Source organism: Hemitrygon akajei, chromosome 8, assembly GCF_048418815.1.
Source record: "Hemitrygon akajei chromosome 8, sHemAka1.3, whole genome shotgun sequence".
Taxonomy (NCBI): Eukaryota; Metazoa; Chordata; class Chondrichthyes; order Myliobatiformes; family Dasyatidae; genus Hemitrygon; species Hemitrygon akajei.
In genome coordinates, this window is record NC_133131.1 from 65,452,341 (window position 1) to 65,473,533 (window position 21,193).

The 21,193-nt window shown below is 40.7% G+C and overlaps 3 non-coding genes across 3 annotated transcripts; all 3 read right to left on the minus strand.

Annotated features, from left to right (window-relative positions):
- Positions 1–2,143: 2,143 nt before the first annotated feature.
- trnal-uag (transfer RNA leucine (anticodon UAG)) lies at positions 2,144–2,225 on the minus strand. Its single transcript has one exon. It is a non-coding gene; the product is annotated as a tRNA-Leu (tRNA).
- An 11,435-nt stretch (positions 2,226–13,660) lies between these two features.
- Positions 13,661–13,732, minus strand: trnah-gug (transfer RNA histidin (anticodon GUG)). The gene has a single exon. It is a non-coding gene; the product is annotated as a tRNA-His (tRNA).
- Positions 13,733–19,902: 6,170 nt separating this feature from the next.
- On the minus strand, positions 19,903–19,974 carry trnah-gug (transfer RNA histidin (anticodon GUG)). Its single transcript has one exon. It is a non-coding gene; the product is annotated as a tRNA-His (tRNA).
- Between the last annotated feature and the right edge of the window lie 1,219 nt (positions 19,975–21,193).

Consider the following 21,193-nt stretch of genomic DNA (forward strand, 5'->3'; position numbering starts at 1 on the left):
ATAGATGGTAATTGATGGAGAGATAGTATAACTCCGGAACTAATGACCATTAATCAGGAGGTCACAATGGAAAAAACGTCGCTGGATTCCGGAGTCAGATCCGTCAGACGTTTTAAGTCAATGTACAGATATCAGTATATAACTCGGCTTTTAACATGCATATAAACATCATTCACAAATTCTGATTTTGTTTTTCTCTGACACTCACTATTATCACCGGAAAATGTCTCGTATATTTCTGACACTAGCTGTTGTACCCTTCAATCTCCGGCCTTTTTTGAATAATGCTACGCGATTCCCAACATGATGCGAGTTACAACCCATCTGCCGGGTAACGCTTTTCACTTAACTTTCCTGTTAACTCCTGAAGGGTCCGAGCGCCATCTTCCCTGCACAGAGTAATGTGTCGCCGAGCGTCATCAGCAAATTTAGATACTTTTGTTCCTTCATTCTGCTTAACACACTTCAAAACAATTCTCATTGTAGTTGACAAAGTCCTACTTCCAAAACCGTCAACAAGTACTTATCTCGGTTCCCTCTGTATAAGAAAAACGAACGCGATAATTCCGATTCATTGGAACCCTACAGTGCGGAGGAGACATGGGAGACCAAAGTCAACTTGGCGGCGTACAGCAAGGAAGAATACGGTCCCTGAACCACACTTGGGACAGACTAGAAGATACAGCTAAGGACAGACAGAGATGAACTCTCTTCATTGCTGCTCTCAACGACAGCGACATGATGGGCGATAAGAAATATGGGTCCATATGGGCGGTATAAATGGGTTCCAAGAAGAAGTACTTCTACTCAATCAAACGGATTTATCTCTTCTGTTGAAAAATGCCGAACAGATAGATATGACAGAGATAGTTGTCTTTTTTTTTTACCATCTCTTTCCAGTCAGTTTAATTGGACAATTTTTTAATTTCTATGTCCTCTAAGGTCTAGGTGCCTCCAAGTCTGATTCTTGAATGGACCTTCCCCAGCTTCAACTTCGGGATTCATTTTTAAAACAAGATATTGTTTTTACCTCTCGAGTTAGGGAGCCACGGCGCCCACATCATTGCATGCAAACCACATAAAACCTCGATTAAAACGTGTTTAATCTGAAAAGGTAACACTTGCGTCTTCGGAAGGAAAGGCGACGAAAATCCAGTGTCATGGAGCATTCATTTTGGGAAACACAACATTGAGAATCCTTGCACAGTCCCACACTTCTTATGAAGATTCACGTCTCGTAGACCCTCCATTCCCTTCGGCTGAGTGTCGGACTTCGAGCAATGTCTTGAAATCGAGTGAGCTGTGGAGAGAGTAGGAGCCCATATTATACATGCAGACTATGACGGGTTAAGTCTCTAAATACAGTATAATTTGTTTTATCTCATCTAGGCAGTCTCATTATGACAGATGCTGGCCAGCGCAAGGGCTCCGTGGATTAACTGGTCAAAGCGTCCGTCTATTAAACAGGAGATCCTGGGTTCAACTCTCAGTGGAGCCTTTAGTTAATGGGGCGAATTGCCGTGTTTCAGAATAAACTGCACATTACAAATTACACTGCTCCTATAATCGAGAAGAACAATGTCACAAAAAGGAATGGAACAATAATATAGAGTACATATAAACATTATTCTTGAAAGCTCTGTTGTCTTCTGCCGGACAAAAAACGCGACGACGGATCAAGTAGGTGACATTACAGAGAAGCTGGTTTACCTGTTTATAGTATTTTCGCAGGGTAGTGCTGGTTTATAGTGACAATCGCTTGCAAAAGGCGGTCGTGACCTACTCTATGGAGGTGCCCTGCTCTTAATGAGAAACGATTTCACATCGCGTTTCAAATGTCTTTCCAACCGAATTCCGATCAGATCGCTGCATATTTGAAGAAACCAGAGCGATGCCGTTATAGAACGGCGCGAAAATACATTCAGCTGTTAAATACTCATACACACACAATGTTCGTAAATAATGGCCACGAACTCTACGTGTCTTCCGCCCAATCTGGAGTGTTTTGCAGCTCCGCAGTGTTATCAATGACCCAGAGACCAATACTGGATCGTCGCCACAATGATTTATGATTCGTACATTTTACTCTGCCAAACATTCCGGAATTCACTTTAATACTGCAACCAAAATATGTATACATAAATGGCAGTGGTGGGATTCGAACCCACGCCTCCTTAGAGACTGGAGCCTAAATCCAGCGCCTTAGACCGCTCGGCCACACTACCACATGTTTTTTATTCATTACCCCATTACGTGGGTTGGATTACTATGTTAACATTGAAGGCATTATACCACATGCTGAAACAGTATGCATTGAACATTGTCCCACATACTTGCTTGATACTTGAAGCAGTTTCCATTTTCCAACTCTTCCAATATTTCACTAGAGCAGACCGGAGAATATTGTGTGACAGTGATGCCTTTTCAAACTGCCGGGAGTCAAACAGCTATATTCCAGACGTCAGTGCAAGGATACTAAATATCATGATACTAAATATTGTCAGAATGCACACGAGCCACTAGCCTTTAATGTTCACTGGATGCGAAGAATAACATCATGGTTGCCTACCTATGTTATCACGTTCAGTGACCTTTGCAGGCCTACACCAAGATGTCGAGCACTACACATTACAACGCACGCGGTGCCAACGGTTTTAGAATATCTAAACTTAACCCGTTCTGTGAAATATAAAGGCGTTCCAAAATACAACTGCAAACCTTCAATACTAACTGGAACAGCTTTTATGAAGTTGTTTTATGATTAAGCAGCACTGAGCAGTAATTGCTCCACGGCAAAAATTGTTTCGTTAGCACTCTTTTTCCGGTTGCTTTTTAAGCCAAGTTTTTTTTTCAATCAGGGTTTATGTGTGGACTATATACCCTGTAAACTAGTTACTTGTGACTGTTTCTGAGGCCACAGATTCCGAGCTGAAGAGTACTGTTGTTTCTTGAAATAGACAAAACGCAAACATCTGCACGGATCTGCAGGGAGAAGACTATCCATTTCTGTCACCCATTTTGCATTTTATAAACACACAGATTTTTCTCCGCTCGCTCGTTCCTTCGCCGACAAAGACACAAAACTAGTCCACCGGTTGTCCCCCTGGTATGGCATAAATTCCTTAATTGCATTTCACAATCAGTTGGACGGCAAAAATTTCAGATGACTTGCGTGTGTTTCTGAGGCGACAGATTCCGAGTTGAAGAGTACCGTTGTTTCCTGAAATATAGAAAACGCAAATATCTGTATGGATCTGCAGGAAGAAGACTCAGTTACACACACAAGTACCCATTCGTCAGTACGCGGACCCCATTCGTCTTTTGCCCGAGCATATCTGCGGACGACGGCGGAGAACGATCATCTAATTGCGGTTCTGCCATCATGCTTTGAACCACAGGGGGTAATTTCACTCAACTTCACTTGCTCCATTATCGAATTATTCCCACAACCTACGGACTCAAATTCAAGGACTCTGCATCTCATATTCTTCATATTTATTGTTTATTTGTTTATTTTTACTGTATTTGTCTATTATTATTTGTTTCGTTTTCCATATGCGCAGTTCGTTAGACGTGTATACTTGAACACGCAAGTTGGTGCGGTCCTGCATTGACGGCATTATGGTTATAATTCTATCATGGAGTTATTGACTTTGCCCGCAAGAAAATCAACTTAAGGGCTATATACTTCGAAAATTGACTCGACTTTTCAAACCATGTCCTGAATTGCTAGGTATTCCACCGTCACATGAAGTCACGTAACACTCAAAATCTGAGAAAGATAAAGGTGTTAAAGAAAAACATTGCAGTTTTTAAACACTCATTTTCTTTTTCTCCGCTCTCCCTCGTTCTTTCACCGTCAAAGTTCTCCTCCTGCTATGGCACCAATTCCTTACTTGGACTTTACAAACAGTTGGGCGATACGAATTTCAGGTGACGCAGCACATATTTCAGGTTGTTCAGAAAGAGTCGCGTGTCTTTCCCTTTCTATATAGGGCGTCATGATCTTGATCTTCTCCAGCAGTAGTACCGTCCTTACCTTGGGAGCACTGTGCCTGATGTTACCTGTAACAGTTTCCTGCACGTTGACGGCAGATTCGAGAGTCGTTGCAGATTCCGCAGGACTAAAATAACATTTGAAACAATTAGTCACTGTTAATGGTCACCTTCTCTTGAGTTGCAATAATTTCCCTTTTCAGATGAAATCCCAGTTAAACCTCTGAATGGAATGACATTCTCAAATCCTTCCATAAACCCATCATTCTAGTGCAAACAGTCTTGCGGCTCTCGAGATTGTGGGAGATGTTGCCTGCCATGAGTAAGCGTCAGATTGACAAAACAAAATGGACAGGGTTTTCAGGCCATTTTGCAGAACTTACGATTGTTTGGACAATTAGGCAATTGGCAATTATTGTGTGTAATTTGAGCAGAGTGGTGATTATGGGCGTGGCTATATTATAAATTGGGAGTCGAGACTACTGAAGAGTCTTTAGAAGGCGAGAGAGGCAGATAAGGTAGGATTCTGGTAAGTGTTCTCTATTGCCGAGAAATATACTCTATATCCTCCAAGAATTATACATCCTTGTAGTAGAGTTTGGAGGCTTGCTGTTCTCAGTGAGCCGAAGAGCTATATGGGTGGAGACAGGACCTAGTGCCTTCGCTGTTGATCGTGTCACCCAGGTCAACAGCACAAAGGATAAAGGCCTGACTAGGAGTGGTGCTAGAGACATCCTTCCGTGTCGGTGTGTGGTGACGGTGTTCCTGAGTCTACACCCGGGACTTCCATACTTGAATGCAGAGAAAATCGAGAGGAAGCTAATGGCACGGTGGTGGACGCCCTGCGCACCGCCAAGGCCAAGACCAAAGTTGATTAATTTTTGAATGCACCAACCGTGCTAACAAAGGTAACTGCAGAAACGCGTTGTTACAACCTACATATACTGAGCGTCAGTGAAAGCAGATGGACAGGGTCTGACAGATTAAGGGCAGCAACTGGTGAAATAATCTATACTCAACACAAGAAGGTTGTCCGTATCATGATGGTTTAGCAGTCATTTTGAAGAAAGGCATCGAGAAGTTCAAATCAATCAGCTGCAGGCTGGTGAGAGTCAGACTCTGACCTAGAGTTACAAGCTGACTTCGGTCCTTTTGAGGAAAAGGGAACGCGCTCTCGGGGCCTCATGACAGGCCGCTTTTCGCTATACCAAGTATAGCCTGTATAGCATGGCCTGGAAGACTAGCGCGCATTCAGGGTGCTGTACTTTCGTGGCTCTGTAGGCGGGCGGAATCGAAGGCGGTGCTGCCGCCTGATGTGTTGCGGCGGTACACGGAAGATCGAAAGCAGCGAGTTGACTGCTGGTTATGTGCCCAGAGACCCGAAGAATGCGAATTAAGTGATGATTTGCTGCACGCTTGAATGTTCGGGGGAGGAGTGCAGGTGCTTTTTTTCGCTGGTTAGGGAGGGAAGGGGTCAGTTGCTTTGCTGCTGCTTATGTGTTGGAGGGAGGAACTGGTGGCGTTCTAATGTTTAACTGCAATTCGTTCCTTGGGGCATTCCTTTGTTTTCGTGGATGCTTGCGAAGGAACAGAATTTCAGGATGTCTATTGTACACATTGTTCTGACGTTAAATGTACCTATTGATTGAAACTAAACTTCTGGTAAGGTATTGGCGCGTCACAGCACAGCGACGGTCAACCAAAGCGGCATCATTTTTAATGTGTTTATTTGTTCGTAAGACTATACTGGACTCCAAGATCAACGGATACAGCTGGTTTACCGCAGCGGTAATCTGTTCGTTGTTCGGAATGCTCGCCGGGGTGTCGAAGTAGACGTTGGACGTATCTGAGAAGAAACCGGCGCTCGCGTCAGAGAAGTTGAAACCGGCCGTCGGGCGGGAGAAAGTGAAGCCGACGGAGGGGGCAGAGAAGTTTTAGAGAAACTGACCTGGGTACATACTGTGCTGCTGCCTACTACTTGAAGGCATCGGAGTTGGTGCACAAAAACAGCGTGCAGTGTAACCGTGAGTAACTGTCTTGGTTGTGTGTACTGCGCTCGCAAGACCCTATTGGACATTGATAATGGGAGATGCTGCAGGCCGGTTTCATTTATAGAACATAGAGCATAGAATAGAACAACACATTACAGGCCCTTCGGCCCACAATGTTGTGCCGACCCTCAAACCCTGCCTCCCATATACCCCGCACCTTAAATTCCTCCATATACCTGTCTAGCAGTCTCTTAAATTCCACTAGTGTATCTGCCTCCACCACTGACTCAGACAGTGCATTCCATGCACCAACCACTCTCTGAGTAAAAAACCTTCCTCTAATGTCCCCCTTGAACTTCCCTCCACTTACCTTAAAGCCATGTCCTCTTGTACTGAGCAGTGGTGCCCTGAGGACGAGGCGCTGGTTATCCAGTCTATCTATTCCTCTTAATATCTTGTACACCTCTATTAGGTCTCCTCTCATCCTCCTTCTCTCCAAAGAGTAAAACTCTAGATTCCTTAATCTCTGATCATAATCCACACTCTCTAAACCAGGCAGCATTCTTGTAAATCTCCTCTGAACCCTTTCCAATGCTGCCACATTATTCCTATAATGAGGTGACCAGAAATGGACACAGTACACAAAGTGTGGCCTAACCAGAGTTTTATAGAGTTGCATTGTTACATCGCGACTCTTAAACTCTATCCCTCGACTTATGAAAGCCAGCACCCCATAAGCTTTCTTAACTACCCTATCTACCTGTGAGGCAACTTTCAGGGATCTCTGGACATGTACCCCGAGATCCCTCTGTCCTCCACACTACCAACTATCCAGCCGTTTACTTTGTACTCTGCCTTGGCGTTTGTCCATCCAAAGAGTACCACCTCATACTTCTCCGGTTTGAACTCCATCTGCCACTTCTCAGCCCACTTCTGCATCCTATCAATGTCTCTCTGCAATCTTTGTTTGGCAAAGGAGGCAAAACACGAGGCAGCGGCATGGCCTCGGTTGTAGGGAGGACTAGCCCTCAAGCTGGCGGCCCGTGGAATAACGGAATGGCTGGCTAGGATCTGTTCCATCAATTTGCATGTCGCTCAAGGTCTTGGACTACAGGTGTCTTTTCTAGCTTATTATGTGTGTTATTTTCTATGTATCGCTATTTCGAATGCATGTTGTTTACCTTCGCCCCAGGGGAAAGCTGTCTTATCCACCTGTATGGTTTGAATGATAAGTAAACTTGATTTGATTTGATCAGTAGAATAGACTGAAGATTCCAAATAATTGAGAAATGTGCCGGCTTGTTGAGAAATACCCGCACTTCTCGTTTTACTACCTGAAGCTGAGAAAAAAATAATAATAGTAATAAACATCAATACCCTTTCGCTTTGGAAATGGAAAGATGTCTCAGGACCAGAGTGATACAGCCACTGCCCGGGGACCCTCAGGGCACATCTGGAGCGAGTATGGGCACGACTGGAGACACACTGCTGAATAGGCGGGCAGGCACCGGGAAACGCGAAAAAGATTCAACATTCAAAGTAGCCCACCAACATCACAGACTACGACTGCTGTAGGTGCTTCTCAGAGGAACAGTCTGCTTACAACTGAGACCACTCAAGCAGTTAAAATATGAAAGACACGCTTCAAATGGTCATTAGAGGTAGACATATTCATATTGTGGGTATATTATTGAGGATCGGAAATTGAGACTAACATTACACCATACAGGAACAAACTTCTGCTAAAATTTTACAGCGCAGGATTCCTCCATACAAGTAAATGCACAAGCAACAGCAGGTCAACTTAGAGTGACAGTAAAAAAAACTGAATGCTATAGACATGCTAAATCCAATAAAATATGAATTTGCACAAGAGCGAGAAAGAAACCAACCTAAATACCACAGCAATACTAGGCAACACAATAATGAAGATGCAACCCATCAAAGCATTGATGAATATACAATTCTTTCGACGGCTTCACGATAAGAGAAACAACATAGATCTAAGAGTGTCTGCAGAATGGTGATGACGAAGCTGAGCTAAAGGGTAAAATTATCTTGATATTTAACACCAAATTAACAGACAATCTGGACATTGACCCTATATACCAAAACAATATACGTCATACAAATATGCAGAAGTTGGTAACATATTCAACAATATCATATTACCACAACATTTAGGAAAACTTTAAACATTTAAACTCAATAGCATACAGTTATTACACTCAATAACATACAGCACAGCACTACCAGCCGTGTAATATAATGGCTCCAAAATAGAAGCATTTATTGACAGAAACTCAAAACAGTAGTGAAATGGGAACGCCGAAATGGCAGAAGAGATTATAAAAAGATAAAATTGAAACTTTAGTAATCTGTTTAACGGAATATAAAATGGATAACATGAGCATAAACGTTAGGAGAAAAGCTAAGAAAATACAAAGGAAATATAAAGCCCATACAAGATACGAGCAACAGTACAGTTTAAAAATAGACTAAAACAGAAGTTTGGTGCAGTTTAAACAGATACACGCAATACAGTAAAAAACCGGAATTATCAGTTGAGCAACAATGGTAAGGTTTCTTTGGGACATTGAAACTAATTTCGACGCCCCAAAATGTCATCAACCCCAGCATAGTAGCAACCAACATAGAGATAATGAACTGTGGGTCGAATATCTGGTCAGACTGGGTGACGCACAATCAGGAAGCAACCTGAATAAGGGAGCAAAAAGTGAACACACACGCACACACAAACTTAAGAAATGCAAATATATCTGGTTTCAATGGATATGCTGAAAGCCGTTATAAAAAGTGCTCACAACTGTAAAAGTATTGACAGTGAATGTAGAATCAACAGAATCATTAATTGTTGGTACAAAATGTTCTTGCATTCAGCTGTATCTATCAATCAATCCATATCAACAGTATTCTGAAGAATCCTGCAAACTACCTGCATGTTTGACGGAAGGTGAAACATGCATTTTACCTAAAAGGGAAATCACAAAAGATCCATCAAAATGGCGTCCTGTTATTCTTACAGGGGGGCGTTGGGAGCCGACCCAAATGTAAGACACAGAGACCGTATACACAAAGGAGTATCAGAAATATATAATAAAAGACCAACAAATTCAATATGATAAATGTAGAAAATGCCACACAAAAACACAAAAACAATCCAACACATTACAGAACTTATAGCAGTTTAACTCAATCTGCCTACTTGCATAGGCAGAATCCAGCATTTCTACAGCAGATGCCATCTCATTGGCTCTTCACACAAGTGGAAAACATCATTCATCAAGATGTTGCTTTAAAATTCAAAACTCTTAAAAGAAAACATTCTTAGTTATAAATACAAGCCTGATCTTGTTTCATGGTCAGATTGCCATAAATTATAATGCTACCGATCCATAATTATAGATTGGACAATCCATAATAATCATCTGGATATAATAATAGATAAACAAGCAAGAGCAACTTACTTAATAGATATAGCCAGTCCAAGCACACATACATTACAGATATCAATAAGTGAAAAATCACCAAGCATATATTGAATGAAAAGAGGAAAGTGAAAGACTTTGGAACGTGAATAGGGTATACATTGTAATATCCACAACTAGTAGCATTCCAAAGCACTATACTGTAGCATTAAATAATTATGTCTACACAGCAATATATAGGTAAATCTTCAGAAAGCCACAATATTCAACGTTAATAGAGTCGTCGAAAATGTCCTAGCAATTGAGAAATCAGCGTTTTTTTGTTATGCCTACATCTCGGGTTCTACCAGCTTGAACTGAAATAAAAAGAAACAATAACAAGAAGAACAAAAACAGCGATAGTAAACTTTTGGTCTAATACCTTGTCAAACAGGATGAGCCACAAACTGGATTAGAGGGAAAAGAGAATGCGCACGCACACACACCCACCCACACACACACACACACACACACACACACACACACACACACACACACACACACACACACACACACACACACACACACACACACACACACACACACACACACACACACACACACACAAAGAAATGCAAACATATGAAGTTACAATGGATATGCTAGAAGTGGAATTAAGAAACACACGCAACTGGAAATGTACCAGTATTGATAATACTTATTAATACATGTCAACAGTTTTTAAATACTAAAAAAAAACAGTTGCCTGAATTTTTGACAGTAGATAACAGGTCTCTTACCTAAAGGAGAAATCACAAATGAATCATTAAAACATCGTCCTATTACTTGTTCACAGGCAACATATATGGTTATAACAGCCTGCACCTTGCAATTAAAAAGTACTCACTTAGATAAACACAACATGCTCACGGAAGAGCAGAAAGGGTGTCGGATGGGTAAGAAAGGACGTAAAGCACAAGTGGCAATAGATTCTGTACTTCCAACTCAAGCCAGGAGGAAAAGCAAACATCTTTCATGTTGTCATATTGACGACCAAAAAACACTTGTTTCTGCGCCACACTCATGGTTAACTGAAGTTTTCAATATACAACACCAGGGCCAAGACATATGAAATTTCTACAACTTCTCATGAAGCATTAACGTCCTATAATCACTCTATCTGTTAACAACTTAAATGAAAAACCACTGTTATCAAAATAATTCTCGGCATTTTCCAGGGCGACTGTCTGAGCCCTCTATAGTTCTGTGTATCTTTAAATGTGCTCTCTAACTCACTGAATCGGCCGAAAGGTGAGCATTTTAACAGAAGCAACAAAATGACTTATACCTTGACACACATTCGAAATATAGACACTTTGAAATTATGCCCTCCTCCATCAATTAATCCAAATAGCAGAACTGTTTTCCAGAGATATGAACATGAATTTTGATCTAGGTTACTGCAAAACATTAAATATACAGAAAAGTGTAATAGAGCTATTAGAATATAAAACAGAGCACCGGGATATAAAGCGACCGGTGGATAAATATTAAATATAAGCATCTGGGATATCATCAAGCAAACAAAATAAATGACTGTGAGATAAAGGGAAAAAAAAACTATCGACAGAAATTAGTTCAGGGCATGATATAATCTGCCAAACAGACATCTACAGTAAAAATAACAAAGACAATCAAAAGTTCTGGTACACGCATATTCAAGTATACTTTTGCCATAATATATTGCTCCGAAGCCATCACAATATATTGAGCTGGAAATTTTACAAAGAAAACTATGAAACGAAATGCCATATTTTCGAAAACACTATGTACACTCGAATGCATTTCGATTAACAACACCTAGGTTGGAAGAAGGGAGAGGCATGACAGACATTAAATTTTACATAATAGTCAAATAAAGCTTCAAAAGAAAAAAAAACAAGGCATCGGAAAGTGTGTCCAACAGAGCTCAATATTAAAAATAAAACAAAGGCAATAAACGCTTTTGCTATACCAATATTAACGTCTTTTTGGGCATCATATATTGCTCTGAAACTAACATAATATACTGATCTGGATAATTTACAAAGAAATAAAAGAACTCAAATGACAAATTCAGTTAGAGTAACAGTACCTAGGTCAGAAGGAGAAAGAGGAATAACAAGATATGGAAAATTTATAGAACAGTGTGATAAAACTTGAAAGGGTATGCACTCTACGCGAGTATATATGATAAGAAGTACAGACCAATGAACTTAAAAGAAAACACAGACAAATGAAGCAATTATCACTACAGAAGGTAAGATTAACCTATGAAAGAGAATAACCCTTCAGTGCAGATATTCCTAGGCCGTTAGAAGGCTGGATTTCGACAAGGAAGCGTCGAATGCCCGTCTTAGACTTGGAGAACTGAAGTAGCAACAGAAGGCAATGTCTGAAATACATCTTATGGAAATGTTTGCTTGATGATGAGCCTCAGTTAAAAAAATAAATTACAAAAAAAAGAAACAGAAGGATTCCTTGTGACAATTCAGGACTGAAATGCAATATTCAAGATATATAATTAAAAACAAACCAACAAATTCAAGGTGATCAATGCAGAAAATGCAACGAGAAACCAGAATTAATCTAACATATTAGTGGATTAAACTATGTCTGATTAATTATTACAGGTCGGACAGTCAATAACTATCCAGAGGTAACATTACAAGATAATCAAGCAAGAACAATTTCTGAATAGATATAGCCATTGTAAGAGCACATTACATACAGAAAACAATAAGTAAAACACAACAACAATATGGTGTATTAAAGAAGAAAATTGAAAGCCCCTGGAACAGGAACAGGATAGATAAACGCATACAACCAGCCTTAAGAACATGAGATGAAGAGTACTTAATGTGATTCATAAGCTGTGGTAATGGTCCAGTGTTGGGGCGAGTGAACGCAAGTGCCTGATGATGTAGGGGATACGACAATTCCTGAATCTGCTCGTGTGGATGCTGAGACTCCTGGACCCCCTTCATGAAGGCAGCAGTGAGAACAGAGCATGGCCTACGTGATGGGTCCTTGATGATGTATGCTGTTCTCCTGCGATATCTCTCCGTGTAGGTGTGTTCAATTATGGTTTGTTCTTTACCTGTGACGGAACGTTGTCTATACAGTACTTATTGCAGGACTCTCCGTTCAATGGTATTGGTGTTTCCATACCAGGCCGTGATACACCAATGAATAAACTCTCCACTACACAGCTGTAGAAGTTTATCAAAGATTTGAATGACATGTCGAATCACGGAAAATTTTAAAGAGGAGGTTCTGCCGTGCTTTCATTAAAAAGGCACTTACGTGTTGGTCTCAGGACAAATCATCTGAAACGATAACACTGAGGAATTGCTTTGATCCCCGATCAGGACTGAGTCATCGACAGCCCCTCCTCCTGACGTCAATAAGGAGTAACTCGTGAATTTTTACTCTTGCCGACAATGAGTGAGAGTTTTGTTCTTGTGGCACCACTCAGCTAGATTTTCAATCTCCCACCAATGGGCTGATATGACACCACTATTTTATTCTGTTAAAGACAGCAGTGTTTTTAACAAATTCGTTATTATTGTATATTCTTTAATTCCAAACTACAATTATAAGTGTAAATATTTTACTGGTTCAGCCTCGATCTCTGATCTTACACAGCTCTTTGACATTCACATAGAGGCACTATGGGCCCCGACAAATCTGAGCTGTATTTCCGTCCAGAGGTCTGATCATTTCACATCAGTAATGGCGAGGAACGGATTGAGTTACGATTTGGAAGAGAATAAAAAAAGGCTTTATCAGTCAGTGATACCTGTTCCGGCAAATAGCATTAAGCAAGCGTGTTAGCGACGTAGCGTGTCCTAAGCCAGTGCTGCAGCAGCCCAGATACGTTCAATGAAAGGAGTCAATGGCAGCAGACTCACAGCCACACCTCCGGCAATGCCAAGATCAGAGAATGGAGACTGTCCGCTGTTGCTGAGGCAATGCGACTCTTTCTGCCTCTTGTATTCTGCGGTCTCGGGTGTTGATCACAGCTCATTGATATACTCAGCTTGCTGATCTATCGAGAAGTTTCGGCTCCAACTGAACCGACTGGTTCCACATGCATTTGTGCGGGTAACAACGTGTTCAAGAGAGAGCTACTTTTGACAGAGGAGAAATAACATTCTTGGGGACGCGACAGAATGAAATTCAATAAAAGAAGAGCGTTAAATCTGCCGTGACTCGGATTCGAACCGAGGTTGTTGCGGCCACAACGCAAAGTACTAACCACTATACGATCACGGCTCCACACTTCAGCTGTGCGGCTTCTGCTGTCAAAACCTCTGATACCGATGCGACTCAATCGATGGCCGTCACTGCCTTGCGGCGTTTCCGCAGAGACTCATGCCTAAAGTCCTACAAATACTCAGCTGATCAGTTGCCGCTACGGCAGGAGAAACAGATTCTAAGCGTGCAAGAGGTCCACTCGCAGAACTGAAAGGGTGACGAAACAATTTTGTGTACCTGTAGTGGTTGGGGGTGGTATGGGTAGTGAGATGTCTCTGGCAGGGAAAATCCGAGATGATCATGGTGAAAAACAACAGCTGCCGGACGACCTCGGCGGTTCTATGCAGACAACGGCTGCGGAGACTAAAAATTAGTTCATGATCTTATAGCTGTAGTGTTATCAAGCTGGATAGGAATACTTGAAATGCGAGTTTGACATTGGTCACCCTTCTATCAGGAATATAGGACCATAAAACCATGTACAGGAGCAGATTTAGGTTAATTGGCCCGTCAAATCTGCTCCACCATTTCATCATGGCTGATCCAAATTTACTCGCAGACCGAATCTCCTGCCTTCTCCCCATATTCTTTCCTGACCTGGCCAATCAAGAATTTATCAACCTCTGCGCATGCCTCAGTCTTCCTTTAATTTTCTCTTGCAAACCAAGCTCAAACGCCAATTGGTCGCTGTTCAAAGCCCGATTTTAAGATGCAATCAATGCAGGGGTGTTCGGAGTAAGTTTCAGTAGATGTTCTGAGGACTCAAGATACTGAAATATCGAGGATGGATGGAGTATATATATACATAGGCAGTGGCATGCAAACTTTTGGGCACCCCTTGTCTAAATTATTGTTACTGTGAATAGGAAAATGAGTAGAAGATCAACTGATCTCCGAAAGTCATAGAGTTAAAGATGAAACATTCTTTCAACATTTTAAGAAAGATTAGCGCATTATATTTGTTTTGTACAATTTTGGAGTTTAAAAAAAAGGGAAAAAGAGCACCATTGCAAAAAGCACCCCAAGAGATTTAAGCTCACAGATAACATTTAGCGAGGTCTCAGAACTTATTTAGCTTGTTAGGGCTATGGTTTGTTCACTGTCATCGTTAGCAAAGGCCACGTGATGATAATTTCAAAGCTTTATATATACTGTGACTCCTCAAACCTTATTCCAAAAATCAGCAGCCATGGGCTCCTCTAAGCATCTGCTTAGTATTCTAAAAACTGAAATAAATGATGCCCACAAAGCAGGAGAAGACTATAAGAAGATAGCAATGTGTTTTCGGGTAGCTGTTTCCTCAGTTCGCAATGTAATTAAGAAATGGTAGTTAGCAGGAGCAGTGGAGGTCAATTTGAGTTCTGGAAGACCAAAATAAGTTTCTGAGAGAACTGCTTGTAGGATTGTTACAAAGGCAATTCAAATTGCCGTTTGACTGCAAAAGACCTTCAGGAAGATTTACCAGACTTTGGTTTGGTGGTGCACTGTTCTACTGTGCAGCAACACCTGCACAAACACGACCTTCATGCGAGAGTTGTCAGACTCTTTTCCCCCGTCACACACACACACACACACACACACACACACACACACACACACACACACACACACACACACACACACACACACACACACACAAAGAATTGCAAATATATGAATTTACAATGGATATGCTAGAAGTGGAATTAAGAAACACACACAACTGGAAAAATACAGGTATTGATTATACTTATCTGCACCTGTTAATGCATGTCAACAGTTTTTAATCCTAAAAAAAATTTCCTGAATTTTTGACAGTAGATAACTTAAGTCTCTTACCTAAAGGAGAAATCACAAATGAACCATTAAAAATCGTCCTTTTATTTGTTCGCAGGCAACATATATGGTTATAACAGCCTGTAGTTCGCAAATAATAAATGCTCACTTAGATAAACACAACATGCTCACGGAAGAGCAGAAAGGGTGTCGGATGGGTATGAAAGGACGTAAAGCACAAGTGACAATAGATTCTGTAATTCCAAATCAAGCCGGGAGGAAAAGAAGACATTATTTATGTTGTCATATTGACGACCAAAAAGCATTTGTTTCTGTGCCAAACTCATGGTTAATTGAAGTTTTCAATATGTAAAACTACACCCAAGACATATGAAATTTTACATTTTCTGATGAAGCATTAACGTTCCATAATCAGTCTATCTATTAACAACCGAAATGAAAAAAAAACCACCGTTATCAAAATAAATCTCGGCATTTTCCAGGGCGACTCTCTGAGCCCTCTATAGTTCTATCTATCTTCAACTGCGCTCTCTAACTAACTGAGTCGGACGAAAAATCAGCATTTTATCAGAAGCAACAAAATGTCTTATACACAATTCTATAGAAAGACAATTTGAAATTGTACCCTGTTCCATGAATTAATCCAAATTGTAGAAATTTTTCTAAAGATATGAACATGATTTTTGATCTAGGTTACTGCAAAACATTAAATATACAGAAATGTGTAGTAGAATATAAGACAGAATAGCGGGATATAAAGCGACCGGTGGATAAATATTAAACATAAGCATCTGGGATATCATCAAGAAAAAAAATACATGATTGTCAGGTAGAGGAAAAACTATCGACAGAATTCATCTCAGGGCATGATATAATCTGCCAAACAGAGATCTATAGTAAAAGCAACAAAGACAATCAAAAGTTTTCATACACCCAAAGTATTCAAGCATACTTTCGCCATAATATATTGCTCCGAAGCCATCACAATATATTGAACAGGAAATTTTACAAAGAAGACTATGAACTGAAATGACAAATTTTTGAAAACACTATGTACACTCGAATGCATTTAGATTAACAATACCGAGGACGGAAGAAGGAAGAGGCATGACAGACATTAAAAATTTACACAGTAGTCAAATAAAACTTCTAGGGGCATACTTTTGTAAACGAAAATAGGATTCAGTGCTCCAAGCGAGCACATGCAATTTTGATAAAAGTTACACACCACTAAATTTAAATTAAAACAGAACCCAGAAAAATTAAGATAGTTTTATTATCGAAGAAAAAGTTAACAATGTAAGAGCATGACTCTTCATGGAAGACATCCTCACGATCTGAGCAAACTAGGTGTTGGCAAGGAACTGTCAAGCGCTTCCCAGAAGCAGCAGGATTCCTTGTGACAATATAGAAACAGGTGGTTTATCACAAAAAAATGCATAACAAAGGATTAAAATTTTCCACATCATAAATGCAAAAAAGGTCCAGAGGAACCGGAAACAATCGAACACATTACAGTATCTTGCAGCAGTTTAATTTAATCTGTTTTCTTGCGCAGGCACGGCCAAGTGGCAAATATCATTCCTCAATATCTTGCTTTAAAATTACCAACTCATAAAAGCAGTGATACCTTACTATAAATACAAGTCTGACCACGTTACAGAGTCAGAGTCCTACGCCTTCAACTACGATAAACACACTGTCTATTAACACTCAAAAAAGAACAACAACCATTATTAACATAAACCAATGCAATTTCCATGGCGACTCTCTAAGCTCACTACGGTTTTGGTTAGCTTTAAATCCACAACTTTACTGAATCATACGAAAATAAGATATCCAATCAGCGACAACCAAACAAGTTATACTTTGTCTCAACTTCTATGCATGGCCAATTTGAAATTCTACCCTCCTTCATCAGTAAAGCTAAAGCGAATAATTCAAATACAACTATTTTCTATAGATAACAACAGGGTCTTTGCACTCAGTTATCGCAGAATATTTAACTTAAAGAAGGATCCAATAAAACTAGCGGTATATAATATACATCAGCAGGATACAATACAATAAATGAACGAATATGAAACATATAAGTATCTGGGATATCAAGACAGAACGGAAATTGATTACAAAGCGATAAAGGGGATAATTTACAAAGACATATAAGAACTGAAATGAAAAATTCAGTTAGATTAACAGTACCTAGTTCAGAAGGAGGAAGAGGAAAATAAGACATGGAAAATTTACACAACAGTGTGATAAAACTTGAAATGGTATGTTTTCATCAACAAACACAAGATTTAGCACTTTACGCGAGTATATGCAATTCTGATACGAAGTACAGACCAATGAACTGAAAAGAAAGCACTGCCCAGAAAAATGAATCAATTTTCACTACAAAAGGTAAGGTTAACAAATCAAAGAGAATAACCTTTCATGGCAGATATTCCTACGACGTTAGCAGGCTAGATTTCGACAAGGAAGCGTCGAATACCAGTATTAGAGTTGGTGAACTTAAGAAGAAACAGAACGATTCCTTGTGACAATTCAGAAATAAAATAAAATATTAAAGGTATATAATTAAAAGCAAACCAATAAATTGAAGGTGATCAGTGCAGAAAAATGCAACGAGAAACCAGAATCAATCTAACATATTAGTGGATCGTGCAGAAGTTTAACTCAATCTGATTACTTAGAGAAGAAGAATCGAATGGCAAAAATCGTTCATCAAGATCTTGGTTACAAAAGCAAACTCATAAAATACACAATGTCTTACTATAAATACAAAATTCATCCAGTTTTAGGGTCAAGAGTACAACAAATTAAACTATGTCCGATTAATTATTACAGGTAGGACAATCAATAACTATCCAGATGTAACATTGCAAGATAACCAAGCAAGAACAATTTCTGAATAGATATAGCCATTGTAAGACAGCATTGCATACAGAAATCAATAAGTAAAACATAACAACAATATGTTGTATTGAAGAAGAAAATTGAAAGCCCCTGGAACAGGAACAGGATAGATAAACGCATACAACCAGCCTTAAGAACATGAGATGAAGAGTACTTAAAGTGACTCATAAGCTGTGGTAATGGTCCAGAGTTGGGGCGAGTGAACGCAAGTACCTGATGATGTAGGGGACATGACAATTCCTGAATCTGCTCGTGTGGGTGCTGAGACTCCTGGACCCCTTCATGAAGGCAGCAGTGAGAACAGAGCATGGCCTACGTGATGGGTCCTCGATTATGTATGCCGTTCTCCTGCGATATCTCTCCGTGCAGGTGTGTTCAATTATGGGAGGTTCTTTACCTGTGACGGAATATTGTGTATCCAGTACTTTTTGCAGGACTCTCCGTCCAATAGTATTGGTGTTTCCATACCAGACCGTGATACACCAGTCAATAAACTCTCCACTACACATCGGTAGAAATTTATCAATTTTTGAATGACATGTAGAAACTTGGAAATTTTTAAAGAGCAGGTTCTGCCGTGCTTTCATTGAAAAGACACTTAAGTGTTGGTCTCAGGACAAATCATCTGAAACGATAACACTGAGGAATTGCTTTGATCCCCGATCAGGACTGAGTCATCGACAGCCCCTCCTCCTGACGTCAATAAGGAGTAACTCGTGAATTTTGACCTTTGCCGACAATGAGTGAGAGTTTGTACTTGTGGCACCACTCAGTAAGATTACCAATCTCCCACTGACATGACGCCACTTTTTATTCGGTTAATGACAGCAGTGATTTGAACAAACTCGTTATTATTGTATGTTCTTTAACTCCAAACAACAATTATAAGTGTAATTCTTTTACTGGTTCAGCATCGATCTCTGATGTTACACAGCTCTTTGACATTCACATAGAGGCTCTGTGGGCCCCGACAAATCTGAGCTGTTTTTCCGTCCGCAAGTCTGATCACTTCATATCAGTAATGGCGAGGAACGGATTGAGTTACGATTTGGAAGAGAATAAAAAAAAGGCTTTATCAGTCAGTGATACCTGTTCCGGCAAATAGCATTAAGCAAGCGTGTTAGCGACGTAGCGTGTCCTAAGCCAGTGCTGCAGCAGCCCAGATGCGTTCAATGAAAGGAGTCAATGGCAGCAGACTCACAGCCACACCTCCGGCAATGCCAAGATCAGAGAATGGAGACTGTCCGCTGTTGCTGAGGCAATGCGACTCTTTCTGCCTCTTGTATTCTGCGGTCTCGGGTGTTGATCACAGCTCGTTGATATACTCAGCTTGCTGATCTGTCGAGAGGTTTCGGCTCCAACTGAACCGACTGATTCCACATGCATTTGTGCGGATAACACCGTGTTCAAGAGAGAGCTACTTTTGACAGAGGAGAAATAACATTCTTGGGGACGCGACAGAATGAAATTCAATAAAAGAAGAGCGTTAAATCTGCCGTGACTCGGATTCGAACCGAGGTTGTTGCGGCCACAACGCAAAGTACTAACCACTATACGATCACGGCTCCACACTTCAGCTGTGCGGCTTCTGCTGTCAAAACCTCTGATACCGATGCGACTCAATCGATGGCCGTCACTGCCTTGCGGCGTTTCCGCAGAGACTCATGCCTAAAGTCCTACAAATACTCAGCTGATCAGTTGCGCTACGGCAGGAGAAACAGATTCTAAGCTTCGTGCAAGAGGCCCATTTGCGGACTTCCGATAAGATGGCGATTGCTTAGCTGCTCCGAACTTTTGTTCCGTTACTGTCGCTACCTTTGCACTAAATGTCTCCATTTTAGAAAGCTTAGATAGGAATTATTTCGGTATCTCTTACTTGCCTGTGAATATATCTAACCTACAATGTCTAGCAAGAGTTCTAAATCCGGGAGAAAAGAAACTACGACTTCGTCGGGCGTGACGATGGAGGCGCTTGCAAATCTCCGAGACGAAATCTTAAAGGAAATTAAAACCGCTTTCAAACAGTTAGAAGACAAACTGGATCGGATCAACGATAAAGTGGACAAACATGCTGAACACTTATCTCGCATCGATTCGACTTCTGAAGCCTTAGAAAGTCGGGTTCGATACTTGGAGACTCTCTGTTCCAGCTTAGAGGAAAAATCTAATAAACTTCTTTCCAAAACGGTGGATCTCGAAAATCGCAGCAGACGCTGCAACATCAAAATTCTGGGATTACCAGAGACAACTGAGAAGGGGTCAACCGTGAAGTTTTTCGCCGAGTTTCTCTGTGAGATATTCGGGAAGGATCTGCTTCCAAACCCGCCCGAGCTCGAACGGGCACACAGAGTTAACGTCCCCGCCGGAATTCTGGGATCCCGTCCACGACCAGTAATCTTGTGTTTCCATCAATACCAGGTAAAACACAGTCTGATTGTGGAGGCACGTCGCAGAGGCTCTTTTTCTTTCCAGGATACAACCATTCGCTTTGTGGAAGATTTTGCACCCCAGACTTTAAAGATGCGCGCTGAGTATAAAGGCGTAATGAAAGTGCTTTTTGATCGTGGTTTCAAACCTTCCTTTCGTAATCTTGCTGACCTAAGAATCAAGTTTAATACCGGGGAATTCAAGTGGTTCAAATCAGCGAGGGAAGCCGAAGCGTTTGTGGCAAGTCTTCCGGCTATCCAGTCATCTTCGGAATCTGATCGGACTTCCTAAAATGGTGGATAAGTACTCCTCGTAGTAAAATTACTTTCTCTGGACTCGGAATTCACTTGAATCACC